At 40.1% G+C, this 27,088-nt stretch overlaps 1 protein-coding gene across 2 annotated transcripts in view; it reads left to right on the forward strand.

Annotated features, from left to right (window-relative positions):
- RBMS1 (RNA binding motif single stranded interacting protein 1) overlaps positions 1-27,088 on the forward strand; it is a 213,718-nt gene that overhangs the window by 43,404 nt on the left and 143,226 nt on the right. The window lies entirely within an intron of this gene.

Raw genomic sequence — 27,088 nt, forward strand, 5'->3', positions numbered from 1 at the left:
ATTAGCCAGCCGCCTCCCCAAGTTCAGTAGACCCCTAGTTATCACCATGATCATTTACTTGTATGCAATATTTTCATCTCCCAATACTTCATCTTTTTCATGTCCTTTTGGTTATGTAAACTTTCTAAGACTGAAATTTTATCTCTATTTAAGTATGACCCCTAGCATAATGCCCCCCATCCTGGTAGTGTCTGCGGGTAGTACCATAATAGAAAAAATGCTAATAGTAATAACTAATAATAAAATGGAGTAGAAATGAAATGGGGCCTGACAGGATGGTGAAATGAATATTGTATACCTAGTCCCAAATACTGGCTCTGTTCTTTTCATTTCTGAAAAGCCTGAAAACACATTTTTACAAGACCTTTGAGTCAACAGAGAATTACAAAAAATCTGTCCATCTAGTGGTGTTCTGGTTCCTCGTCATCCCAGGGCTAACTAACACCATTTGTCAAATTAAATATTTCACTAATACATTTTTTCTTCTAATACATTTTTTCTGTCAAAATAAATAACACTAGGAAATCTATGCCTTAGTATATTCTTTTTCTTTGCTTTATTATCAAGAGACTCAAATCTGGCCCTGATTCAGCAAAGCACTTTAGCATGTTCTAGACTTTCACCATATGAGAAATCCCATAGATATGCTTTTTGGGGAAAAAAGGGCCTTCAGATGCTGTATAGCCATCTGTGCTTTAAAAAGAAATTTAGAATAAACATCAGGATGCCTGAACAACTGATATGATAGCATTATGTATTGTATTATGTAATGTGGATTGCACTGTTGGGTCAGGTGTTAAGAATACAACTCATAATCATTTTAATCTACACTTTTATGGACTCTTAAAATTTAAATCAGCATTTTAATGACCACTGTGGGTGTGTTTGGAAAATTATATGAAATCTTTGATAAGAATAGTTTGTTTAGAACTCAATAAACTGACTCTTAAAGCTAGAATTATGCATGATGATTTTACCCAACAGTTCACAAGGAGCTAAATGTAAACAGAAAAATAACCATAAAAGAGTTATAAAGAACAGCTGCCAGTCCTGTTATAACAATGCCAAGTTCTTTTCATCAGTAAATCCCAAAACACCTTAACACCAGCCACGTAGTATTAGTGCCATTTTAGAGATGGGGAAAATGAGGTGCAGAGTGGTGAGAGAGGCAAAACCAGTACTAGAACCAGGCTTTTCGGAGTCTCTGGGTGCTTGCAGACATGAAAAAGCAAAACAAAGTAGCACTTTATGTTCAGCTCAGTGCACACCTGTACCAAGCACAGCACGTGCCCAGAAAAGGCATTGTGTTAGTTTGAACTGGTATGCCCAATATCTGTATACATTGGGTGCTTCAGTGGGGCTTTTTGGCACTTCTATATAATAGCTGATTGAATGAGCTTTAGATAAAAGCACCAAAATAGCCCTGCTGAAGTGCCTCATTTATACAGATGCTGGGGATGTAGGTCCTCTGCGCTTCCTCTTTGGGTAAAGCATTGGTTGTGGGGGGCGGGGGGGGGGGGCAGTTTCCATGTCTGTCAGTGCACCCAGTGTAGCATATTATATTCTAAACCACCATATTACCAAATGTATCAAGGATAATACAGAAATCCCTGGTTAATTCACCAATCCATGAGAAATACAAATAATAGTGAATTGTCCAATATTGATCAATTACTCAGTTCAATTCATCCATCAGTTCATCCAGTGATAGTGTTGGGGGAGGGGGCACTGGCAGAGAATCAGAACAATGGTGACTGAAAACAATGGCAAATTACAGCACAGTACGAGACAGCAGAATTTGGCCCTCTGTGTGTTAAGTCTGGATGTAAACTCAAGGACTTAACTGCTACATGAACAAAAAGGAATTGTTTTCCCAGCTTATGTCATGAACAAACTTTCATAAATATTTAGCTTTAATCAAAACATAATAAAGCAATTCATAACGAATACATTCAGCTTAAGATTCACATGAAATATAGTTTTGATATACTTTGGTTATTTGCATGATTTACTCGTCTTAAGTATACATAAATCCCCATGATGGATCAATTTACATATGATTTGTTTCAGTTGACTTGTACTGAGCTTATTTGATTTAGAAAGGAAAAATTCTCCATAATTTATTCAATGTTCAGGGTTCATTCGTGGATGTTTGAGATGAAAGAAATGTAAGCATAGTTACTATACTCCATAGCTCCAGTCCTATAAAGATTTATAAATTAAAGCAAATAATGTTGACTTCAGTAGAACTTCTCATATGCTTAGGTGCTTTGCTGAATCAGGTCAAGGTTTCTCAACACTTTCAGGACCAAACTCTGTATGGCCAGTACTAAAATCTGTTACCATAAATAGCACTTTAAGTGTACAAGCTCTTCTCTATTCTTACATAGAAAACATAATTATATAGGTATATTTCGTGAGGCGAGATTTTTAATGAGAAAAGCAGACAATTCAAGTGTTGCTCTCAGTTCTCTTGATAAAAGTATGTCACCTCTTCTACACAAAGCCAAGTTTGTGTGAGGCACTGAGTGGGAGCATGGGGCTGTAGGACTGGAATTTACTCCTGCAATCTAGATGTAGATCACAGGGCTGAGTCCTCCACTAGAACTACCAGATTACAGGGTGGATAAAAATCAACTTTTTTTTTTTTAATTAAAACATTGGGACTTTTTTATGCACATCAGATTTTTTTTTTATTTAATCAGATTTTTTTGTTAAGATGCTTTTTAAAAAAACCTAGATATAGTTTTTAATTTAATATATGTTAAAGCTCAAAGATATCATTGTGTGATAGGGATTGTAACTTCTAATTATATACTATTTGAGACTATTCATGTAACCTTTTTAGAAAAGTTTTTATAAATAGGTCACAAGAGGCCATGGACTATATTAGGGGCCCAATCTTATGGGGTTCCCAGAGGCTCCTCTATAGTTTAGTAAAGATTAAAGAAAACCACTCTACCCAATGGGACTTAGTGCTCAGTCTAAAAGATCCCATTAAGCATCTCTGTGATGCTTAGTTTTAGCTCTCAAACTTTAGATTTGTCTCCAGAGATAACATCCTTGTTAACAGCAGTATATGGAGATGCGAGATAACAGACCTGATTACCTACTCACAAGCCGTCTTGTCTCTGCAAGCTTGTGTACAGACAGTCAAGTCCTTACCTGTCTCTAAAAGCACAAAGTTTCAAGAAGTTAAATGAATAAAGGATATTGAACAACAAGAATGCACTTTTTGTAGAAAACAATGATTAAATCAAGGCTTCCTGACCAGTGATTTAAATTGTGATTTAAACCATGGTTTAAATCAAATTGATTTAAATCAAATCCACCCTGCCAGATTAGCCCTGTAAAAGTCAGTGGAACAGTACTCACAGTAATTGAAGTTTAGGACCTATATAAATCTTTACAGGACTGGGGCTTATGTGTGTATGTTGGTGTGTTATAAACATACAATATACAAAAATCTTGAACAATTTCAAATTTAATTTCCTAAATTAAGACCTCTTCTTGGTCTTTTGGCTAAAATGGCAACATTTGCTATTATATTTTGTTCCTCCTGTCCCAGGGAATGTATAAACCCCCTCTAGTGGCTAAAGTAACCTCTGATATTTGTATGTGTGATTTTTTTTTTCCTTCTTTTATTCTGTCAGAGTTTGCATCTAGTAAATAAGATGGCTGACATGAGCTAGAGTAGACACTAGATTCAGTAGTCCTATTGTGTTTTCAGTGTTGTTGTATATCTGCTCTCAGTAAAGTTAACACAAATTGCACAGCACATACAATGCACTCATTCTAATTTAACTTGTCTGAAAGCAGTGGCTATGGCATAGACTGAATGTAATAGTATGTCATAAAATGAGATTTCTTTAATATGCTTTTTAAGAGGGTATCGGGTTAAAAATCATGGTTCCTACTGTGTCCTGCAAGAGCTGCTCCTGCAGAGGGAACAGGAAATGCAGTGACTTTTGACTCTTGGCATTTCCTACAGATTATTCTGTCAGGGAAGTGGGATTTATCCCCTGTCCCTGCAGAAATGGATGGTTTCACTTCCCCACTCCCAAAACAGCGGATTCCCCAGTGCCCAGGGCTCTCTGCATGGCAGCTCTGTGCCCTGCACTGACTTCTGGGCACTTTGCCCCGAGTAAGCAGTCTTGCTGTTAATGAGCCTCCTCCCCCCCCCCCCAGAAACTCCCGCTCTTAGAGAGCTTTCACACTGGGGTAGGAAAATGGTAAGTTAATGCTAACTATCTGAATGGATCCATACTCAAATGCCATTCATCTGAACTGGTAAAATGCCACAGAGTGCCCCTGAGCCTCTGACCCGAATCTCAGTCTTGTCCACAGAGGATGATTTTGCACCATCTCTATTAAAGACAAAAAAAAAGTGTCCTAACATATGTTGTAAAGGTCACCATGGATAGTTAAAACTGAAATAATTTTAGAAATTTCTTTTCCTCTTGAATATTTATTATAGAGATTATTTGTTACAAAGAAAAGACTAATTGGTTTAGCTGTTACAATCATTTTCTAATTCTTTTCACCTCCCAGTTTTATATTTTTGATTTTTATATAATTTATTTTATTTTTTACATAATTTAAAAGTTTCCATTTCTATTGCAGGTTTTTAAAGGCTTAGGAGGAGTTCAATATAAAAAAGCTAATTCATCCTGGCAGTGTCCCTTTAAAGGTTATGATACATACGACATTTATAATATGTGTTTTCTGGGATACAGCTGCTATTAAAAAACAGCAAATTATAAGCTATTCCAAGGGAAAACAAAGTAACTAGACTGCTGAAAGCTAGACAGAAGTTATGTAGCTTTAAAACTAATTCAGCATGCATATATTATGCTGCTAATTATTTTGGAGCTAATAGAGAGTGGGAGAGTTTCACTGAAACAATTAAAGTGGGCAGTGAAAAATTAGACTGTTTCTTTCCCATACCTCCAGCACAGTTCAACATTTATAACTGAGTATGTGTCTCTTGTGGTCTCGATTACATCCTGTGTTTTTAGCTGGCAGCATTTCCTCTGTAGAGGCCCACTCTATATGCCAGGGTGCACTGCTGTGTATATTAAGAGAACAGAGCCAACATGAAATAGTAAAAGGAATAAAAAATCTACCAATGTGATTTTAATATTGTAGTTTGTAACAAAATAAGGAGGTGGTGGTACATTTATAGTTAATCATAGTATTTCCTGTTGTAAAAATAACAAGTTTGATAGTATCTTGTTGCTAAAGAAAATTGAAGTTATTTAAAGCACCATGAGTGTCGCACAGAAAACCTTTTCTAATAACTATTATTGAGCATTAGAATATATATTTTTCAATATACGAATCCTAGCTTCCAGAAGATATTCTACTTCAGAATCCTTTTGTTGGACTACTGAAAAGTGTATCCTCTAGAAAGATTTTTTTTTTCAGTGTGTGTGGAAAAAAATTTGGAACAGTGGACTGGACTAACAGCTGTATTCAATCTTGAGTAAAGTCACTTCCTGAAAAAAGTGAAATTAAACTTAGCATACAAGCTTGCTTGGAATATAATACCAAGGAGTTAGGGCGCTTTGTGATTATGAAACTGAATGCATGCACCCTGCTGAGGTAATTTCTTGTAAATGGTTCACTATGGAAATCTTTAATCAATGTCAGTATTTTAAAAGCTAAAATTCATATGTTTTAAATGTTCTTTTTATTTCCCATCACCCTGGAGCTAAGTGTTATTTGCTGGATTTTTCATCTTTCAGATATCCATAGCAGAAAATTTCTATTTGGGAGGACCCTAGGGCATACCTACTCTTAAGTGTTCAACAATCATAAGTCAGGCCTGTAAAAATCAGGAAACTGAGTTAAACATTGTGATATTTCAAAAACAATACATTTTGAGCTCTGTTTATTTGCCTTTTGGTTTTTGAACCTTTAGAGTTCAATTTCCAATTGAACCCATTTTCAGTTATTTTTTCTCTGTAACCCCAAGGACTAAAAACTGGTGTAAACTATCTAGCTTGCCTGCTGCTAACTGTGTATCTGTAGCAGCACAGGCTGTAGCTGAGCACTTACCAAGGTCCCAGGCAGGGGCATACAACCCATTCTCAAGCCGCTGTTGTTGTAGTTAGGCTGTGGAAGTAACCAATTTGGTTAATTAAGAGCTAGCTTGGATGTGTTCACATGGCAGTCGTACCTTGGGTTGCAGTGTAGACATACCATCTAGTATAATCACCTGACTCTACAATCTGTGACTTAAACCAAAACCCACAGTGAAATCATTGGAGTTGACAATGCAGGGCCAGTTATATTTGCATTTCAAACAGAGTAAGGGAATACTTTGGCCCAGAATCTCAGAGGCATTAGAATTCTCCATCTAGGTGTCCAATTATATTCTCAAAACCACCAGTCAGTTGCTGCATAACCCTGTAGGCACCTAAGTCAAATGTCTAAGCTTTGGTCAGTGTATGTGCAAATCCCCCAAGCACTGATGCCACCCCACAGTTAACAAGTTGCTCAGAGACCAATGAGCTTGTCCAAAATGAGATGTTATCCCATAGGTAATTTTAGAAATCCTCTATACCAGATGTAGCCACACAAAAGACAAACTTGGGACTCCTATGTGAGATATAGTGGGGTTGGGGGTTTCTAGCACTCATTTGTGATATGAGCTCAAATTCAGAGAGGAGATTTAAACCCAGACCTACATTTTAGGTGAGCCTCCTAACCATTGGGTTTTGGAGTCAGTTTTTCTTGTCCAATTGGTGTTTCATTATATAGAAAAACAAAAAACTGAAACAGCTATATCAAAATACTGAATATTCCACTGGCGGGAATATTCGAATGCTCGTGGCGCACAGGCCAAGTCCTGGAGGACTGGAAAAGGGCTAACGTGGTCCCCATTTTCAAAAAGGGGAGGAAGGAGGACCCGGGCAACTATAGGCCAGTCAGTCTCACCTCCATCCTTGGTAAAGTCTTTGAAAAAATTATCAAGGCTCACATTTGTGAGAGCCCGGCAGGGCAAATTATGCTGAGGGGAAACCAGCATGGGTTTGTGGCGGGCAGATCGTGCCTGACCAACCTAGTCTCTTTCTATGACCAGGTTACGAAACGCCTGGACACAGGAGGAGGGGTGGATGTCGTATACTTAGACTTCAGGAAGGCCTTCGATACGGTACCCCACCCCATACTAGTGAACAAGTTAAGAGGCTGTGACATGGATGACTGCACAGTCCGGTGGGTGGCGAATTGGCTAGAGGGTCACACCCAAAGAGTCGTGGTAGATGGGTCGGTCTCGACCTGGAAGGGTGTGGGCAGTGGGGTCCTGCAGGACTCGGTCCTTGGACCGATACTCTTTAATGTCTTCATCAGGGACTTGGACGAGGGAGTCAAATGTACTCTATCCAAGTTTGCAGATGACACAAAGCTATGGGGAGAAGTGGACACGCCGGAGGGCAGGGAACAGCTGCAGGCAGACCTGGATAGGTTGGACAAGTGGGCAGAAAACAAGAGGATGCAGTTCAACAAGGAGAAATGCAAAGTGCTGCAGCTAGGGAGGAAAAATGTCCAGCACACCTACAGCCTAGGGAATGACCTGCTGGGTGGCACAGAGGTGGAAAGGGATCTTGGAGTCCTAGTGGACTCCAAGATGAACATGAGCCGGCAGTGTGACGAAGCCATCAGAAAAGCCAATGGCACTTTATCGTGCATCAGCAGATGCATGATGAATAGGTCCAAGGAGGTGATACTTCCCCTCTATAGGGTGCTGGTCAGACCGCAGTTGGAGTACTGCATGCAATTCTGGGCGCCACACTTCAAGAAGGATGCGGATAACCTGGAGAGGGTACAGTGAAGGGCAACTCGTATGGTCAAGGGCCTGCAGACCAAGCCCTACGAGGAGAGACTAGAGAAACTGGACCTTTTCAGCCTCCGCAAGAGAAGGTTGAGAGATGACCTTGTGGCTGCCTACAAGTTCATCACGGGGGCACAGAATGGAATTGGTGAGTATTTATTCACCAAGGTGCCCCCGGGGGTTACAAGAAACAATGGCCACAAGCTAGCAGAGAGCAGATTTAGACTGGACATTAGGAAGAACTTCTTCACAGTTCGAGTGGCCAAGGTCTGGAACGGGCTCCCAAGGGAGGTGGTGCTCTCCCCTACCCTGGGGGTCTTCAAGAGGAGGTTGGATGAGTATCTAGCTGGGGTCATCTAGACCCAGCACTCTTTCCTGTTTATGCAGGGGGTCGGACGCGATCTATTGAGGTCCCTTCTGACCCTAACATCTATGAATCTATGAAAAGAGACAGAGATATGTTCCAGAATACCCAGGAACCTTGACAGTTCAAACACGTGGAGTGCCATAACAGGTTCAGCACCAACATGAGTAGGGATTTGAAGCAAGGTTTCCTCAAATGTAGCAGAGTGCTCTAATCAAGTGGCTATTTTGGGATAGGCTGTTTCCTTCTGGGTTTGGTTTCTTTTTTTCTCCATGGATAGAAAAAAACAGGTTTAGGTAACTAAGTATTTCCAGAAGAATCAACAGTTGGCACTTACATGTGAATGAAACCATTTCTCTGGCCAGAGATAAAATGGCTTTAACCAGGACATCTTTATTTGGCTGAAATCCCTCTCCCTTCCTTTTCATGGCCAGTTTAGTTGGCTCCCAACTTGTGGTTTCTGAGGATCTGATTATTAGGTGATTATTAGATATCTGTTATCTGATTATTATCTTTCTTCTATACTACATGAGAATTCTTGGAGCCTAATGTTGTTTTACCTATTAGGCATCAAAGTTGATTAGGCACCTAAATGCCATTGTTTTACCCTGAAAAATCCATTAATGTGTCAGGATTATGCATTATTTAAATACACAGCCTCTCTAGGTTTACTATGTTTAGTGTGCCCGTGTGTGTGTAAGTATAAGCCAGCAGCACCTAGTGTTAGGTACTTTGCGTCATATTTTTCTCTGTGACTAATAACGAAAAATAAATTTGGACTAATGTCCAAAGTTATCTTGCTACTACAACAACAAATGGATAACAAACAATAAATGAAAATCATACAATTAAAAATCACAAGATCGATCTATCTATCGATCTAGCATTATATTGCTTCTCAGTGGTGAATAAACTGCAAGCCTGCTTTACCATCCCTGAGAACTTCACTTTGTTTCAGACTTATTACACCTGAAACTCTGGCTTATGTAGCCACCTTGCTCTTACTGGGGCCATTCAGACCTCTGAAAGGTGCTTTCAGATCATATTGAATCCACCTGCCCTGGATCTTCTAGATGGATCCAACACATTTCTGTTACCATATTTACCCAAATATAAGACAACCCTGATTATAAGATGACCTCCCCCCATTAAATTTGATATATGGAAAATTTGTAAATTTGATAGAATTTTCCAAGTATAGAATCTAATTATTGGAAATTTTTCTTTTATTTGTCCCTTCCCCACAGCTACAGAAGAGAAAATAAATTTGGGGGATCAAGCAACCCATTACGTTTCTGGCCCCCCTCCCCCAACTTTTCCCCCTGCAGCCTGTTTCCACCACGTTGCTGTCAGACCCTGCTCTTTCTGAGCATATGGAAGTAAAAATCAAATTTGAAAAAACTGACCTTGAAATGATCATAGTTGTAGTAATCTGTGTAGAATACCCATAGAGTTAGCTCACCTAGATTTAATGCAATTTACCTTTTTTGAAACTGCTGCACTCTTTAGCACAGGTACCCCATGAACACTTTTTATTTTTCAGTTTTGTGTCTCAGATCAAATCAGCCAAATCAATTCTGAATTATATCCAGAGCTCAATCGTTCAAGTCTGTGTGGTGTGGCAAGTATCCTACCTCCCAAACTCATCAGCCTGGGGCTTCAGGTACTCCCAAATCCATGCCAGGCATCCTATGTGCAAGCCCTGAGCCTGGAGGCTTTGGAATTCAAATGACCGGTCATCGCACTTGCCTCTAGCCAAAAGGCCGAAGAAGCAAGCTAGAGGTAAAGCCCAAAAGCAGTTCCCTCATTGACATAAATTGTGTAACCGTGATCCTTGCATTCACCCTCTAACTACACCAAGTCATTCAAGGCTGAGAAGAAGAGCATTTCCCCTGTCAGATGAGTAACAACCTGGGCCAAAAGCCAGTAGTACTTTGGCATCTACTTATATAGAGTACAACTGCGTGGTATTAGTCCAAAGCCAAAAGGCTCATGATCGTATAGTTCCTTGGGCTGGGCCCCAGCAGAGTCAACAGCATTTCAAGTATAGGAAACCCTCACTATTCGTGGGTTTGGCATTCACGGTTTCAAATATTCGCAAATGCCGAACCCGCATCTTAAATACACTTCAGGAGGTTTGTGCTTGCCGCTGCCAGGCTTTATTATTATTATTATTACTTATGAACACAGTGCCTTATTCGTAGATTTCGCCATTCACAGGGATCTTGTATCCCCCATGAAGGGCGAGGGTCTCCTGTAGTGGTAACCCTACAGCTCAGCATTGCTTAGTATGTGTGTGTACGTCAGATAACCCCAGCAAAGGATCCACATGCTAATTAGCCCCCACTCATGACTAGAACTGGGCGTTCTTGTCACAAGTCCTGGAATGCTCAAAAATTTTATATGCAGTTGAGGCACAGAACAACCTGGTCCGGCTTCACCTCATGGAGGGTGGGTTACACTATTCATATGCAACAGGCTGAGAGAGGGGGTGACCGGGATTCTGGATGAACTGTTTGGGGCCCCATTTGGTGATGTTTGCCAGACATTTTAAGGCTGGTGAAGAAACGTGAATGGGATAGTAAGGTGCAGCTCAGTTGTGGGACTGAAGAGCAAGTCAAAGTACAGGCGACCCTCGCCATTCACAGAGGATACATTCTCATATCCCCTGCAAATGGCAAAATCCACGAATAAGGCACTGCATTCATGAATACAGTGCCCCCAGTAGCTGGGGAGAGGGGGCTTGGCTCCGGTGGCGGCGGCGGGAGCGCAGTGGCAGGAGCTCGGTGGCAGCAGTGGGAGCCCGGCAGCAAGAAGCGCAGAGCTCCTGTAAGTGTATAAAGTGTATTTAAAATGTGGGTTCAGCATTCACAAATATTTGAAACCGCAAATGCCAAACCCGCGAATAGCGAGGTGTGGCGTCTTGTGCCCTTCCGGCTGCCCGGCCTGTCGGGGTGTGGCCCCTCCCCTCAACTCTCCTGCCACGACTTTGATGTCAAAACTTACTATGAGAGGGGGTCTTCAATGGAGATCTTTCCCAGGGGGCCCTCCCAATGGACAGCAGTACTTACGGTCGTATGGCGCGATGTTCCATGGGGCTCCGCCTCCCCTACACCACTTGCCAACCAGGTGGATATGCGTTAATGATGGTCTCTGGCCCTGTAGGATGGCCGAGGGCCTGTCTTCCTGGGTTCAGTCGCTCTTCCTCCCCTCTCGGGGTTCGTCTTACTTCAAAGAAAATATTCCCTTGAATAGGAGGGGGCTGCAAAGCTGCCTCCTTTATCCCTGCTTCCTCTAGGGGTCTCAAGTGCCTCTTCCCTCCTGCTGTCCGCAGGGAATTCCCCTGCCTCCTCATTCTCAGCTTCCTCCAGGGGATGGAGGGGTGCCTCTGCTTTGCCTCCTGCAGGAGGCTTAAAGATCTCCCTGGTGCCGCCTGCGAGACCCACTCAGGCTGAGTTGCTTCCTTCCCACGCTGGAGCCACAGCCTGCGTAACGAGCTGCTGGCCCGCTCTCTCTCTCTCCAGCTTTCCCCTGCCCTAGTTTCGGCGGGGCTTTTAAACTTTCCCACGGCGGCCGGTACAGCCGCTTGGATTGGCCCAGCTGTTTCCCGCACTGCACTGGACGCAGCTGATTAAACAGCCAGCGTAATGCTGGTTTGCGCAACTGCGGTTCCTGCTCCGGCTGCCCTGCGGGAGGTGAGTTAGCCCTGCCGGGGGTCTGCTCCCAGGGTATGGGGCCCGCGGGGTTCACTCTCTCCCCTTCGGAAGCCTGTGGTGCCTTGCCGCCACACGAGGGTTTCCTGTATATGTAGTGGCTTGAAAAAGATTGGTGCGGAGGGGAAACTGCGGTCAAGGGACACTAACGTGTCTTTTTTAGATGGACTGTGCTAACGTATTGTGGTAGCTTTCCAATGCCACATACCTTATAGTCATGCTCAGTGTTGGTTACATTTAATCAACTTCACAGCTGGTTTCATTACTGAGCGCATGTTGCTTTTAGCAACAGTTCAAACATAGACAGTGTTTTTAATGTGAATGTAAGATGAGGGGCTTTTTTCTCTACGGTGATTAAGAGAAAAACCCTTGTCTTATATTCGAGTAAATATGGTATATTTCTTTTTTCCGGCAGACACTTAGACCAAAACTCTCATTTCCCTGTTTGCAAGGATAGTGTATTTCTTCCCTCAATTTCAGCTTTACTCTTTTACCTAATATGGCTGCCAGCTAACACTGTTTTCCCACTGAGCATGCTCAGGAGGGTCTCACTGACCTTCCAAATGGATGTATTTTGAAAAATTCCCTTCTACAATGCAAGGAGGTTACAAATGCATCTACTTTTGTAAATGATCATTTTACATCTTGCATATTAATCTTTCATCATCATCTTACATCATCAACTTGTCCTTAAGACTGAATCATAAAAAAACAGTGAGGAGGAGAAGAAGGACCCAACCACATCTTACTTTAACAGTATTCCACCCTGAGCAGTGGTGGGGTAGAAGAATATTTAGGTGCCTGAGTCTTCTTATGTGTCTAAGAGGTGGAATAGGATCTGGCCTTGGTTCCTTATTCATAACATCTGATGAATTAGGCTGTTGCCTGCGAGAGCTTGCATCTCTCTGAACCTCTCTAAGGTGCCACCCTACCCTGCCTTCTGCCTGACTATGGACTAACACCCTCTGCTTGTCTAACTGAGAACTCTAACAGCTGGTGGACTTCATAATTGTTGTGCTGTAACATGTAAGTAACTTTGAGGCTCTTCCCACTTAGTTCCATATCATGATACTAACTTTAGACCAGAATTCTACATGCCTTCGGATGGAAAGTTCTGCTTAAAGCTTATTGGTAGGATATGGCCCATGAATTTTAGTATCTCAAGTAAATAGGAAGAGCTGGAGAGAAATATATTTGGAGGTTTGTAAGAACACTGAAGACAAGCCCTCTGAGAAATGAGTTTTAAGAGTTCAGCCCTGCCTACATTCAGCTAATGTATACAAAATGACATGAGAGATGTTTTGTAAATTTTTGGATGCTTTCCATCCAAAAATGTTAATTATTAATTGAAAATGTTAAGCATTAAAGTCATAATCAGTCTCCCCCATTGGATAGGAACTGTCTGCAGTTTTAGTAGTATTTGCTACTTTTTCAATTTGTCTCTCAACAAACCTCTTTGGACTAAGATCTCTGCTGCCATAAATCAATGGTGCCTTTATATCACAGATTCACAGAAGTTTAGGGCTGGAAGGAACCTCGTGAGATCATCGGGTCCAGCCCCCCAGCACTGACTTGTTTTATATTCTCTCATATCCTTATTTGATCCTCAGATATTTTTCTTTATAATTCTAGTGTTGACAGGTATGGAAAATGGGAATGTCAGTTATTAACAGGGATCTGGGTTTTCCATTTCCCACGGGGAAAAAAGGAGAAAAACACGGATTCCCCCTTTTGTTGGAGGAAAATGTGGATTTTTCATTTTAGTGGAGAAACCTGTGGATTTTACAGTTTTGCAAAGAAGGCAGGCTGGCAGAGTTCCAGCCTGCAAGGGGCTGGGAGGGAGCAAGAGGAGGGCCATCAGGCAGAGGGTGCCATGTGCATATATATGCACATGGTGGCCAGACAGCCTGGAGAGTGGCTCCTGCAGGTAAATGGGGGAGAGGGGGAGGCAGCCAGGGGTGCTTGGGGCTCAGGGCCACAATACATAAGTGCAGGGCCCTAGCAGGGAGAGGAACAGGGCTGCGGACAATTTTCTGAGGGGCGGGGGAGGGGCCGGCTCCCCACTGCCGCGTACACTTCCAGGGGACAGGGGGAACCTGCGGCCCCCAGATCGGGGTGGGTGCAGGCTACCCACTATGGGCTAGGCTCCTACCCTGCTGCCCTCCTCCAGGGCCTCCACAGCTCAGTGGCTGTGACCCAGCACTACAGGGCAGAGCGGGGCCACAGAGGAAAGCTGCTTGCCACTGCAAGCCCGATGCTGCCTCGGCAACACATCCCCTGTGCATGCAGCAGCAGCAGCTGCAGGGATGACGGCATGGGGTTGTGCCCCTCACTGCTGCCACATGGGCAGCGGATGCATCCCCAGGGCAGCACAGAACTTGCAGCAGCAAGCAACTTTCCTGCACGGCCCTGCTCTGCCCTGCAGTGCTGGGTCATACCCGCTTGGCTGTGGAGACCCTGGGGGAGGGAAGCAAGGTGGGAACCCGAGCCCACAGCAGGCAGCCCGCCCCCACCCCGCACACACAGCTGGGGGGAACAGGTCCCCCCTACCTCCCCAGGACTGTGCACAGCATCAGGGAGCACCACCCGCCACCTGCAGCAGGCAGAAAGTGGGGAGCTAGGCTCTGTTCCACTGCAGCAGCTGCCACCTCCTGCCAGGGGCCAGGGGGCTGTGGACCCAGGTCCCTGGCCTGTAGCTCTGGTAGCTCAGGGCCCCCTCTACCATGGCTGGAGGGGCAGGGGTCTGGTGGGGAGAGTGAGGGGCACCAGCAGGGTCAGGGGGCTGTGGGTAGGGGGGAGTGAGGAGTATGAACAGGGCCAGGGGACTGTGGGGGGGGGTAGTGAGGGGCATGAGAAGAACCAGGGGGCTGTGGGGGGGGCAGTGAGGGGCACAAGCAGGGGCAGGGGGGGTGGATGGGGGGGGAGTGAGGGGCCTTTCATTTTAATCACCAATGTTTGGGTTTTTATCAGAGAATTTGTGGGTTTTTTGTTGTTTTTTTTGATCAAGGAAAACCAGGATCCCTGATTATCCACCATGATGCATCAGTTATTTATTCATTACAGCAGAAAATACTTTTATATACAAGAGTATCAAACATAAGAAAACGTCATTTAATGAAAGTACAAAATAATTATTTTAACCTACACAAACTCAGATACAGCTCTTACAAAAAAGCAGAGTATGCCACAGGGTTTCAGCAGCTTTCTGGCTGGAACAGATATTTTAGTTTGCCTTCTTGTAAAATACAGGTTATATACTCATCTGATGGAAGATAAATACCTTGCAGGAAAAAGATATATTCCTATTTCAACATGCCTTCTTTCTAGTTTGTCCAAATTCACATAACTAAAATCAAAATGATAGCCACCTCACTGTCTTTTGTTTAAGGTAAAAAAAAAAAAAAAAAAAAAAGACAGAATTTTTTCCATTCCTTGTCCAAATCATTAAGTTGCCCCTGAGGACCTTTGTTTACAGTGTCTTCTCATTCTTTTTTCCTTGACATGCTCCCCTCCCTCCAGCAGTGAGATACTAATTAAAGAGAGGACATTGTGACCCTGGGTTGTTTAGAAGTCACAGAGAGAGGTGGCGGCACAATGACAAAACCATCCCTGCAGGAAGTAATCATGCCTGAGACATAACAACAATGCTTACTTCCATCACCTGAAAAACCCTTTCAATTTGCAGTGCTTTTTCCTTTTTTTTTTCTTTTCTCTTGCCCTTTATTAAAGTATTTTCATTATGGAAAAGAAAACATTAGCTTGTTTCTTACACAAATAGATTAATGCAAAAAAAGCTTGTTTCCCTATATTTTATGAGTAAGTATAAATCATTTTTTCCTTGTAGAGTTCTGAAATGAAAACAGTAAAATGAAATAGAAATAATACCAAAATCTTATTGAATTCTCTTTAAATATCCCTTTAATTTTAGAAAAGAATGTAATGGTCACAGTGGAACACACGGCAGGATCAAGACCTTGCATAGTGCAAAATTATATCAAACTAGTTGTAGATTTGATATTTTATACACACATTTAATGCATTATTATTGTTATATTTATTTAAATATTGTGCCATTGTTGTGCCTGACACTTCATGAATATGTAGCAAGAAGAAAGTCAGAATTCTGCTCCCTGTTATACCTGTGTTAATTTGAAGTAAGGGATTCATCACATTGGATTTACACTCAAACCAAGAGAGAAGTTGTAAATCCGCCAAATTGAACTCCACCCTTGTTACTACCATTCTGGGCTTGTATAGATGACATGCCAGTTTGTCCCCTTATCTAAAGACCAGGTTCTTCAAATGGATCTGCCTCAACATGGCCCTGGTGCAATTCAGAATCCCACTGGTGGATGGCTCCGAAGTGAATCCATATCCAAGATCCAGCTCTAACTCCTAATCCAGTAGCCTTAACTGTCCAGAAAGACTTTGGCATCTATTTAGAGAACAATGAGCTTCACTGGCTTTACTCATAGTTTTGGTTGCACAAATTGGACTGTAGGACTATGGTTTAAGAGCCTGATGCTGCTCCCAGTGACTGCCAGGGAGATTAAACACTGAATTAGCCACAAAAAATCCCTATTAAAAATATAGTCTAAGAGATTTTTTTTGCTCTATTTTAACTTTAATTAAGAAAATAAAAAATATCTGGTAGAATTAATTGAAAGAAATACTGTCTTTGGGGACAGATCCAGCACACAGGGCAACGTGAGGCCTAATCCCAACGTGCAGGGTGGGGCTGGGTGAAGGTGGCACAGGGTGCCGGAGCTTCAATCCCAGCATGCAGGGCTGGGCATGGACAGTGTGGTTGGTATCTAGGCATGGGGGCCCAATCCTGGGGTGCAGGGTCCAGTCTGGCCCGTGAACCAGTCCCATTCCACACATTTGGCCCACTGTTTTAGGCTAATCAGCTCTGCCTATTATGTAACACCTTCATTTCAGATAGAATGCATATCTTTCACTTTAAGCATGGCAGAATGTGTTAGACTAAAATTGTATATTATATTTGTGCAGCATGTTTCTAACTTCAGCTCTGCCCATCAAAAGTGCATCTTTTTGGCTGAATACGTGAATTGTATCTGTACTGCAGAGAGCAGGAAGCCAGAGCTGTAATAGTTCAATCTGTGAACTGCCCTCCTTTCTTTCTCTCTCTCTCTCCTGCCATGTGGTGACTCCTCCATAAAGTAAGGCCTGTGCTGTCAGTCACAATCTTTTAGCATCCTTAATACATGTAAAACACTTTGTTATATATTTCTCCTCCACCCACTGTACAGAAGCTGAAGAGCCAGTCAGTCAGTCATCTTGTCTGTCTGTGCAACAATTGTTATAACTGTGACTGCTGTACAACCAACGAGCTGTAAAGATGATAGTCTTTGTAACCAATAAAAGACCAGAGGCAAACCTAATTCAGTCCGAATGAAAGGTAACAGCCAATGTCCTTCACATTACGTACAATTATTTATTGTCCTTCTTGACTAGATCTGTTATTGTTCAGATTCCTTTCTGGTTTAGTAATGGCTGTACTTCACATTAAAGTTCAATGGTTTTAATTAAGGAAATGGCTGAATAGGAAGTTACTGTAACTATGAGTTCAGCCTTTAAAGGAAGCTTTGCCATGTGCATGAGAGATTTTGTGAACTCAAGTTTTCTCAGTACACGTGTGACACACTTCCACCCCTTTATAGGCACAAACAAAACACTGATATTCAGATAGGCTTGATTGATAAATCACACCATTTCCACGCTTTCTTGTGAACACTTTTGCAGTTTTATTACTCAGTTTTCAAGTAGATATTGCATTGTGCACTTTTTTTTTCCTGAAGTAGTATTTTAAGAAAAGACAACTTCTTTTTTCTAATCCAACTGAGATCTGAAGACAAAACCATAAATGCTCAATGTTTGCTAATATATTCTTGAGATTCACAGATCTTATATTTTATAACCTAAAGCTATAAATGTTTGTTTTCTATTTTGGCTGATCAGAGCTGTGTGATCTCAGTGGAAAGGGATATAAATTCACTACATGTTTCTGTTATTCCTCCAAATCGCATTTTGATTAGTTTGATCAACTACCAAACAATCTGAGAAGTACAGTAAATAGTGCTAAATATCGGCGTATACTTGAATCCTAGAATTTGTCAGCATAAGACGCATTACCCTTGCTTATTTAGTATTTTTAATTTATAGTACAACTTTTGATATGAATAAAAAGTTAGTAGTGTACTATAAAATATTTTTTTATCATAATGTAATGATACATTTCTAAGCAGTCAGCATGAAAATGCAGAGAGTAGCTCATAGTGAGCAGCTCATTATTTAAGTTTCAAATTTTAACAAACTGGTTTAGCGTAGTTGAATTCAGTTTTGTGAGAGAGACATATCTAACAGAAAACCACTGGTTGATCCATTTTTGTCATTTAAATCAAGAGAATAATTGTTCTGTGTAATAGAGAGTACAGTATAATGATTTGTAATATAAAACATTTTTTTAAATTGAAATGTTGAAGGAATTCATGTTTGTTAACTTTTTGGTAAATTGACAGTTTTGCTATTTGTTTTAAGTTTTAATTGTCTAAATTACTGAAATATATTATGAGAATCAAGTGTATTTTGGGGAGCATGACTACATCTTTACTGTCTCTTGCAATGATAGCAATATAATATTAAACTCTTCCATTTCTTTCTGTAACAGATCATCTGAAAAATCTGAAATGAATTTTCTCTTTCAAATGATTCTGTAGAAGAAATATACAGTTGTCCTTTAGTGTTTTGAAACAAAATCTTACATTTTTGTTAGATTTTTTTTTTCTATAGAAGATGAGACCTTATGGCATGTTTTCAAAGCATTTATCCCCGTCTCAAGTAATAACCTCTCCTGTTTTCCCTTTTCTTTCTATGAATAAGAACAAATTGAACAAATTTGTTTTGGTATAAACTGGTATGCATATCATTGGTAACAATACCAAGAATGAATTACATGCAGGTTTAATTTTACCCCCTTTTATTCACTCTGGGACAGACCCTGAAAAATCATGTACAATGGAGACTTTGTCACATGAATGGTCTTAGGATATATCTTCGCTAGGAAGGAGCATGTGTTCTTTGCTCAAGTTAGTGAACACAAGCTGGTTGAAAGTTTTCACGTGTGAGCAGATAAAGCTAAAGACTGTGGAGGAGTTTAAGATGTATGTATATTGACTTAGTAACATTTGTGAAAACAAGAAACTGATTTTTCTTCCATAGGTTTTATCTCATTTTGGTTAACTCATGTTAGCTACCTTGAGCTAAGAGCCTTCCTTTTTACTTAGTGAAGACAAATATATTCACTGGGGCTACTAATGTGAGTATAGTCATGTATGTGGTTAACTTGTGCTCTGTGAACATGTCAAGAACAGGTTATTCTATGGAACAGGACAGCCATGTCAGTGGAAGTATAGAGAATAAGAAGAGTGGGATGCAAAGACTCAGTCTTTTTCAGTTTTTTAGCTTTTTTTAAATCTTGGTTTCTGGGGGTCTGCGGTTTTGAATAAGATTCATTCCAGAGTTTGAAAACTGTGGATTCCATTAATAAAACAACCTGAATTTTCTTCGATGCAAAAATCTGTTTTCTTTGTGTATAAAAATCCGATTTATATAACTTCTCAGCTAACATGATCTGACATGATTTTTATGAATTCCTTTGCAAGTCAGAAATGCCTCTAGTGCAATTTATAGTAATGAGACTCATTGTAATCAGCTACTTTAAAACAAGCAAAGTGTAAGAAACAAGTATGTTTGCTTTTCAAAGTTGTTAACCTCTCATAGTTTTTAAAGTAAATATTAATTTTACAGCAAAGAATCTACTTATGGGTATACAGACATACAGCTTTTTTTCAATGCTTACTTCACCAAACATAATGGAACGGAACTAGGCACATTAGTCAGGTTTCATGACAGACAGCCATGAAAGATACATGAAAGATATTATCCAGCATAATCTGCAATTATAAAGAAACATCCAATCCAAATCTCAGTGATATTTAGGGTGTGGAGAAGTAAAATACATGTTTTACGGTTGGCAGACCATATTTATTCACTTACCTACTTCTTTTGGCATATTGCTGGAAAGATTTTACATAAAATAAACATAAACTCATAAATTTAACCCTAGCATTGCTCTGCCAAGTTTATTGGAGTAGGGCACAACTACATCATGGAGGAGTTTGATAAAGTATAGGTTGGAGGGCAGGCTTGTTTGTTGGAGAGATTTGTAATAGAAACCAATGACTCATAGTATGCAAGTGCAGATGTCTGGAGAGTTGCACAATTAAATACTACGGAGAAAATAGCCCAACTCTATTCCCCAGCTGCATTACCTAATTCCTCCCAGTAACAAATCCTGGAGTGACCCTATTGCCAGCTGCTGAAACCCTTACTGTTTTAGAGCCCAATTCCATAAGCACTGTTGAGAGCTGCGTCCCAGACCTTAGACTCAGATTTTAGTATATGTTAGTTGAGTTTGCTGGCACTGAGACTGTAAGGTCACTGCCGCTGGCAAACCCTGAAATGAGCCTCCCTTTGAAGATCCTGTAATTGGAGGAATTCTGTCTACATAGAGCTCCAGAGAGAAGCTGCGGCAGGTTGAGAAAGAGAAAGGAGTTACCAAATAATGCAGAACCTCAAAGAACGATCAGGAAATAGGTAAAAGTTCAGTCTAGTTCTTAGGTTGTGCAGATTACTTTATCCATACATATTGTAGTACATGCACACAAAACTTATGAGGTAGGTAGGTCATTGCTGGATTGTCTAGGACTTGTGAGAATATTTTAAGAGGAAAAATAATAAGAGCCCTTGGGTGAAAACATGGCTCCACTGAGGTCAGTAGCAAAGCTCTTGTAAACCAAGCTAGGCTTTCACCTAACTTCTACCTTTGATTTTTGCATAAAACTTCTATTGATTTTAAAGGACATTCTATATAAGTGGCAGTCTTTAGCTCAGTGATGCTAATAACACCAAGGGTGCAGCTTCGATTCCAGATTCTTGGACTAGATGATCTCTTGAGGTTTCTTCTAGCCCTACTTCTCTATGAGACTCTGTGATACAAACCAAGACGATATAGCTCTGTGTTACATGATAGATTGTTTCAGTGGAGCCTACCAGAACTTGCTCAGTCAAACTTTCATTTTCTGTATAATAAAGTGAATATAAAGCTGAATTGTGAATGCAAGGCAGTTACTTCAGTAAGCCTTTTTTTCTGAAATATTTTCCCACAGTGATTTGCACTGTTGCCAGCCTGAGACACTTAATACTGATAGTAAATAGCTTAGCAAACACTAAGTCTTCTTAAATTGGTCCTTGGAATAAGGTGACACTGGCCATTTCTGATTAATTTAATAATTATTGAAGATAAATAATCAATTCACCACAGAGTTTAGACTTACAGGAAATAAATGATGCCACTAAGAAAGAGCCCATAAGTAATTCTGTATGTAAATAGAATTTTTTTGTTGTATTATGGAAACTACTGCACAACCTGCATCAGAAGGAAAAGCAGAACATGTAATCTCAGAAGGTAATGACTGGTGCTCTAAGTACTGGATCTTGTCTTCCTTATTACTCTGTAATTAGACTATTATAATCGCATTGTATATTATGAACTAATGACTTTTTATGTTCATTTTGTAATATCATATAAACTTGGAGAGGTAGGGCTATAATTTTAGAAGAAACAATATTTATATACCCCACTTAAAGCTAACTGAAATGAGTTAGCCCATCTCAACCTAAAAGGATACATCAGGGAACCAGTGCAGGGTTTTCAGTCTACTCAGGGGAGGTTCAGCACTGAAGAGACATTTGCAGGTCAGAAATAAGGTTAATTGACAAGAGTTGTGTGTGAGGGCAGAAAAAAGTGCTTGGTGCCTGACAGTAGCCACTGCTATCAATTCCTTACTTGACTACTCAAATTCATCAACATTTATCTAGTGGGGAAAAAAGCAGGAAGAGTTAATGTTGGGACAAAAGTACATTTGGGAAAAAGCCTTTGTTTTCTGTTTTTGAATGAAAAACACCTGTGATGTGGCTATGATTCAAAATATGAATGTACATATCTTACTGTATCTCTCTAGTTTTTGTGGCTCTTTGCAAATACAGAATAGGTGATATCTATCTCCAGAGCAGAACTTTGCCTGAATTTTCCCTCAGGGTTTTTGCAAGTATGCAGCTTTGGGATACAGGCCTGGTATTGCCAATTATGGCAATAATTTCATATACTTCAGTGCAGTGATCTTGCTAATCTTTGGTATGCTAGGCCATATTATGGTATTCGCTTTTCTGTCTTTCTATCCTTTTTATTTTAAAACATGTTAATGCCCAGTAACAATAGGGGGTTGACTACTGTAGTCTATTTTTCATTGGTTTTTTTACACATTTTATTTTAATTAATAATTTTATAGTGTACCTTCATTCCAGTGTTCAAAGTGCTTTATGAAACTTAATCTTCAAAACATCTCAGTGAATCAGGTAAGTTCTTGCCCCATTTTATACGTGTGGAAACTATGGTTAAGGATCTGATTTTTCAGAAATGCTTAGGACTGACAAACCCATTGAAGTCTGTTTGCAAAATCAAAAGTCAAGACAGTAACATAGAGGGGATAAAACTTCAGGAGTCTAACTTGTTAGTCCCCTACCCTTGTAAACGACACTAGCTCCTCAATCTTGCTATCTATTCATTTAATCTTATTTTATATTTTAACATTCAAATGTATTTTGATTGTAGGTTCCTCTGCATATTTTTCTTTTTCATTCTTATTTCAAAATTTCAGGGCAATAAAGTGCTGGTAACAAAAATCCCCCAAAATACTAACCAACCAGCCAACCAAAAAGAACCTAAATTGATTTTGAGAATGGAGAGAAATACTGGTTTATGTGATCCGTTCTCTCCCCTTTAACTACAGAATAAACATTGCTTATTCAAGTATACTTAATTTTTATACTCATGTGTTTCTAGATTTTAATTCCTCTCATTACTGGCCTTGCTTTCAGGATACTCTAATTATACAAAATATTTCCCTTGGGATGACCTATCATTTTCTAGCAAGTGTTAAGTAGTAGATAGTTTTTCCCCTTTTCTACTGCCCCCTACCTTTCTCCATGCACAGTTTACAAAACAGCTAGCCAAGTAATTACATCAGAGAAGCAAGGTATTTTAATAGGCTTTCTTAAAGCTTAAGTAAGTCTTTATTTAAAAAAAAAAGATGAACAACTCCTTCCATTATTTTCACTAGTTTAATGTTTTTTTCTTGCTCAAATACCTTGTCATTCCATCCAGGCTTTATTATTTTGCTTTATAGTGAGTCTGGCAACTGTTTATAGAATCTCGATAGCTTTATAGATTCCAGGAGGTATGTGGCATCATTATCAACTACCAACAGGGCCCAGATCTTTTGAATTACTTTGGCTAATTTTCACAAGCCAAAGTTGTTCTTTGTGCTATGTTATAACCCTCTAACACACACACACACACACACACACACACACACCCCCCCCCCCTATTGTATTGCAATCCATTACAGACTTTAAGTTCCCAGAATGTGCAGCATGTGATTAGCAAAGTGGCATTTGACACTGATAATGCTTTCATGAAGTAATGTCTCAATCATGTCTTTCAAAGAATAAAATTTTTTGTTCAAAATATTACAAAATACCGGTAAAGTATTAAAAAGAGACCATATCATTCTGTGCTTTCACATTCTTTGCACTAATAATAACATTGGAACAATTAAGTTGCACTTTGCTTTTCTAAAATCCCCTTCATCCAGTATTTCAGAAGACGTAGGAGTAATCAGTCACAAACTAAAAGGAAGATTTGAAGGAGTCATTTCAAGAGAGGAACCAACCCAGTGGCCAGAGGTAGAGCATTCCACTGGGGCAGCATTAATAAAAGATTGATCTTTATTCGTAAAGAGCTGCAGGGATAAAGCAGCGTAGATAACTGGAGATGAGAAAACGGGAGATTCAAAATGGAAGGACTTGTTTAAAAAGGGGATGATTGGGTGAGGTCAATTTTGATACAGAAGACCAGTGCAAGTGACTACAGAAGACCACCTCCTTTAATAGATCAATTAAGTACTAAAATTAGTTTGATTCTGTTCAGTGCATAGATAGCATCCTTATCTCTCAGTGTCACTACTGATCCAAGAAGCGTTCAACACCCAGAAGTGTTGATCCCAAAATCAGTAATCTGTTTTCTAAATTGCAGGTGTTTTGAAATGTTTCTTACCCATGATTCTGAGACTCACCATTCTGCATAACCTATTTTGTGTCAGATTCTGAATCTGCGTGATAAAATGGCTACGAGCGTTCCTTGGTGTTAGCATGCCCTTTCCACCACTTTTAGTACTATAAAGTTAACTAAATTGCAAGAAAAATAGTATTTAGGACAACACTAACTTCAGACCTGATTACATAATTTATCCTTTCATTCAGTAGGCCTTGTTCAGAGAATAAAGCAGATCCAGGTAGACAAGCACTAGGAGTGGAAGATCTGGAGGGAAGTGTTAAAGTGTTCATAAGCTTCCTTTCACAAAGTGGGTGGCATTGACTTATGAAGGGACATTGTAAGGGATCCGACAGATGCAGCAGTATGATTGATGATGAAATATGCATCTGGCCTAGGCTTCTTGTGGAAATTAAAGTTGCCCATCTAAAGCAGAATACCACGTTGCACCAGAATGCTGCTTAATGCCCCTGAGGGAGAGTTACAGCAGAAATCCTTGAGTTTTATGTAAATAAGAAACCATGGATTTGCTCTTAATCCAGATACTGTAATTTTTATATGTAGAACTGTGTACAGAGTAATGGCTTAACTTTACCAATCTATTCTTTACTGAAATGGATGGTAGTTACATGTACATTTCCAGTTTTTCTGCAGATTCTTTTGAAGGCTTCAGTCGCTGTCTTGGTCTTCTGATACCCATTCGCTCTACTAACTCAATGTCTGCAGATCCACCTTTGTGATCTCTTTAGGACAAAAAACATACAAAACAACAGCATTTACTTATAAAGTACAACTGGCTCTATTATCCAAGCATTCCCCATTTCTAACTAAGCAACTCCAGTTAATTAAAGAATCTGTCAACCTAATTTATACAGACAATTAACCCAGATACCATTAGAATCCTATAGTTACCAGTGCCCCCCCCCCCCCAAAGAAAACAACAAAAAACCTGAATTGCTTATTTATAACTTTAACCAGAAAGGTGCCTGCCTACTACTGGGAATGTTCACACCTGTTATAATATAGTTAATATTAATTTCCTTAACAATGTGATTTAAATTACCACTTCTGTATATATTTCAAAGACTTGCTGTTTCAATTTGGCTATCTTCACAGGGTAAGACTGAAGACCTTATTTACAAGCTAGCCATGATCCTTTTATCTTAGAAAAGATGTGGGGAAAGTACTTAGCAAAATCTTAAATTTATGTATCACCTTTCCTCCCAATGGATACAGAAAACCCCAGGGAATAATGTGGAGCTTTATAAATTTTCTCTCTCTCACAGAGGAATATACACACAAGTCACTTTACCCACCAACTGCCACAGTCAGTTCTGGGGTAAGAACAGAGCAGCTATTTAATTGCATACACAGTTAAGCTATTTCACATATTGGAAAAGCTGAGGAAGATTACTGTAGCCATTTGGAAGTTCAGGGAGAATTTTGATAGGCAGCTCATCACTTTGGCCAGAACATCATCACGTTTTCAACTGAAAATGTCATGGTATATGTCCTTTAAATAATAAGTAAATATTGGTTGAGTGGTTTGGTTTGGTTTTTTTCTGTTTAGGTTTCTACAGGATATCTGTTTTTTTTCTAATGGCATGAAACAGAGCATGTGGTGTCCATGAAAATCATGCCATGTGCCAAACCCAAGAGAGGGCAATGCACATCCTCTAAGTAGGAACCTATAGAAAAAAGAGCAGATGGATTCTTCTGTTTAGTTTCCTTTTTGGAATTTTCTTTAATCCTTTAATTTCTGTATCTTGGAACACGGTGTTTAGTGCCTTAACAATCCCTGAAATAGAGTATAGAATGCTTATACCCTTTCAAATTCTAGTTGTATAGGAGGTGCGGAGAGAAGCAGGAGACTACTCAAATTCTTTAAAACTTCTCTCATCTGGAAGAAAAAGATGTCTTCCATATCTCTCCTACCCCCAAAAAATCTGTTGTAGGTATAGAGGAATCAAAAAGGCTTTGTTGGTTGGAAGATTGTGTTGCAAGTATTATGCAGTTTTTTTCACTGGAAACACAAATTTGAGACATTGCATACAAGTTACAAACAGATGTCACATTTGTTTCAGGATTATCCTGTGTCAAAGTGCCATCTTTCAGACACCCATGTCTGTTGTCCCAGAATAAATTCTAAAAAACAGTTAACAGGATAAGTACTAACAGCTTATTCAGGAACATTGTAAAATGTTTCTGAATGGTTATCCTGCGATTGTATCATTAAATCAGCGGCAGAAAAGCAGCAATGCATTCAGATGCTGACTAAATGCTGCTTAGAAGTATGATGTGTGTACGTGTCAATCCTAGGATATTTTTATTCCAGAACAAACACAGACAACTTGTCTAGGGACAAATGCAACATCTGTTCCTAGCCATTGTGTGATGAAATAGGGTTGCATATGCCCCTGGGTAACTCTCTTGACTTCTTCCAGACAGACACTGAGAGTTAAATCTTAATGAAAATGAATGAGTTCCCTTTTAAGATCATTTTGCTTTTAAAAAAAAAAAAAAAAAAGCATTATGCAGATAGCTGTCCTGCGAAGTAGTAATGCTTTTTTAGTGTTGACTGTATTAGCATCAGGGGAGTAAAACACTTGGGCATCAAAATGTTTAGTGACCGTTTTACTGTAAAGAGGCAAGGATCTCTTAAGGTGATGCCTTTTATTGGACCAACTATGTAGTCTGGATAAAGTTGGAAAATTAGTCTAAATTTATCCCAACTATACAGGTGCTCCACTAAAAGCTATCACCCTAAGAAATCCTCACCTCTTGCATAATTTCTGGATCATCACAACTACGTCACTTACACTACTGTAAAGAGTAACTCTCATTTGTGAGGGGTGAACACTTCCCAAATTGCCATAGGCAGCAAACAGCAGCGTATAACTGCTTTGGTATGAATGTTT

The sequence above is a fragment of the Alligator mississippiensis genome, chromosome 4 (genome assembly GCF_030867095.1).
Source record: "Alligator mississippiensis isolate rAllMis1 chromosome 4, rAllMis1, whole genome shotgun sequence".
Taxonomy (NCBI): Eukaryota; Metazoa; Chordata; order Crocodylia; family Alligatoridae; genus Alligator; species Alligator mississippiensis.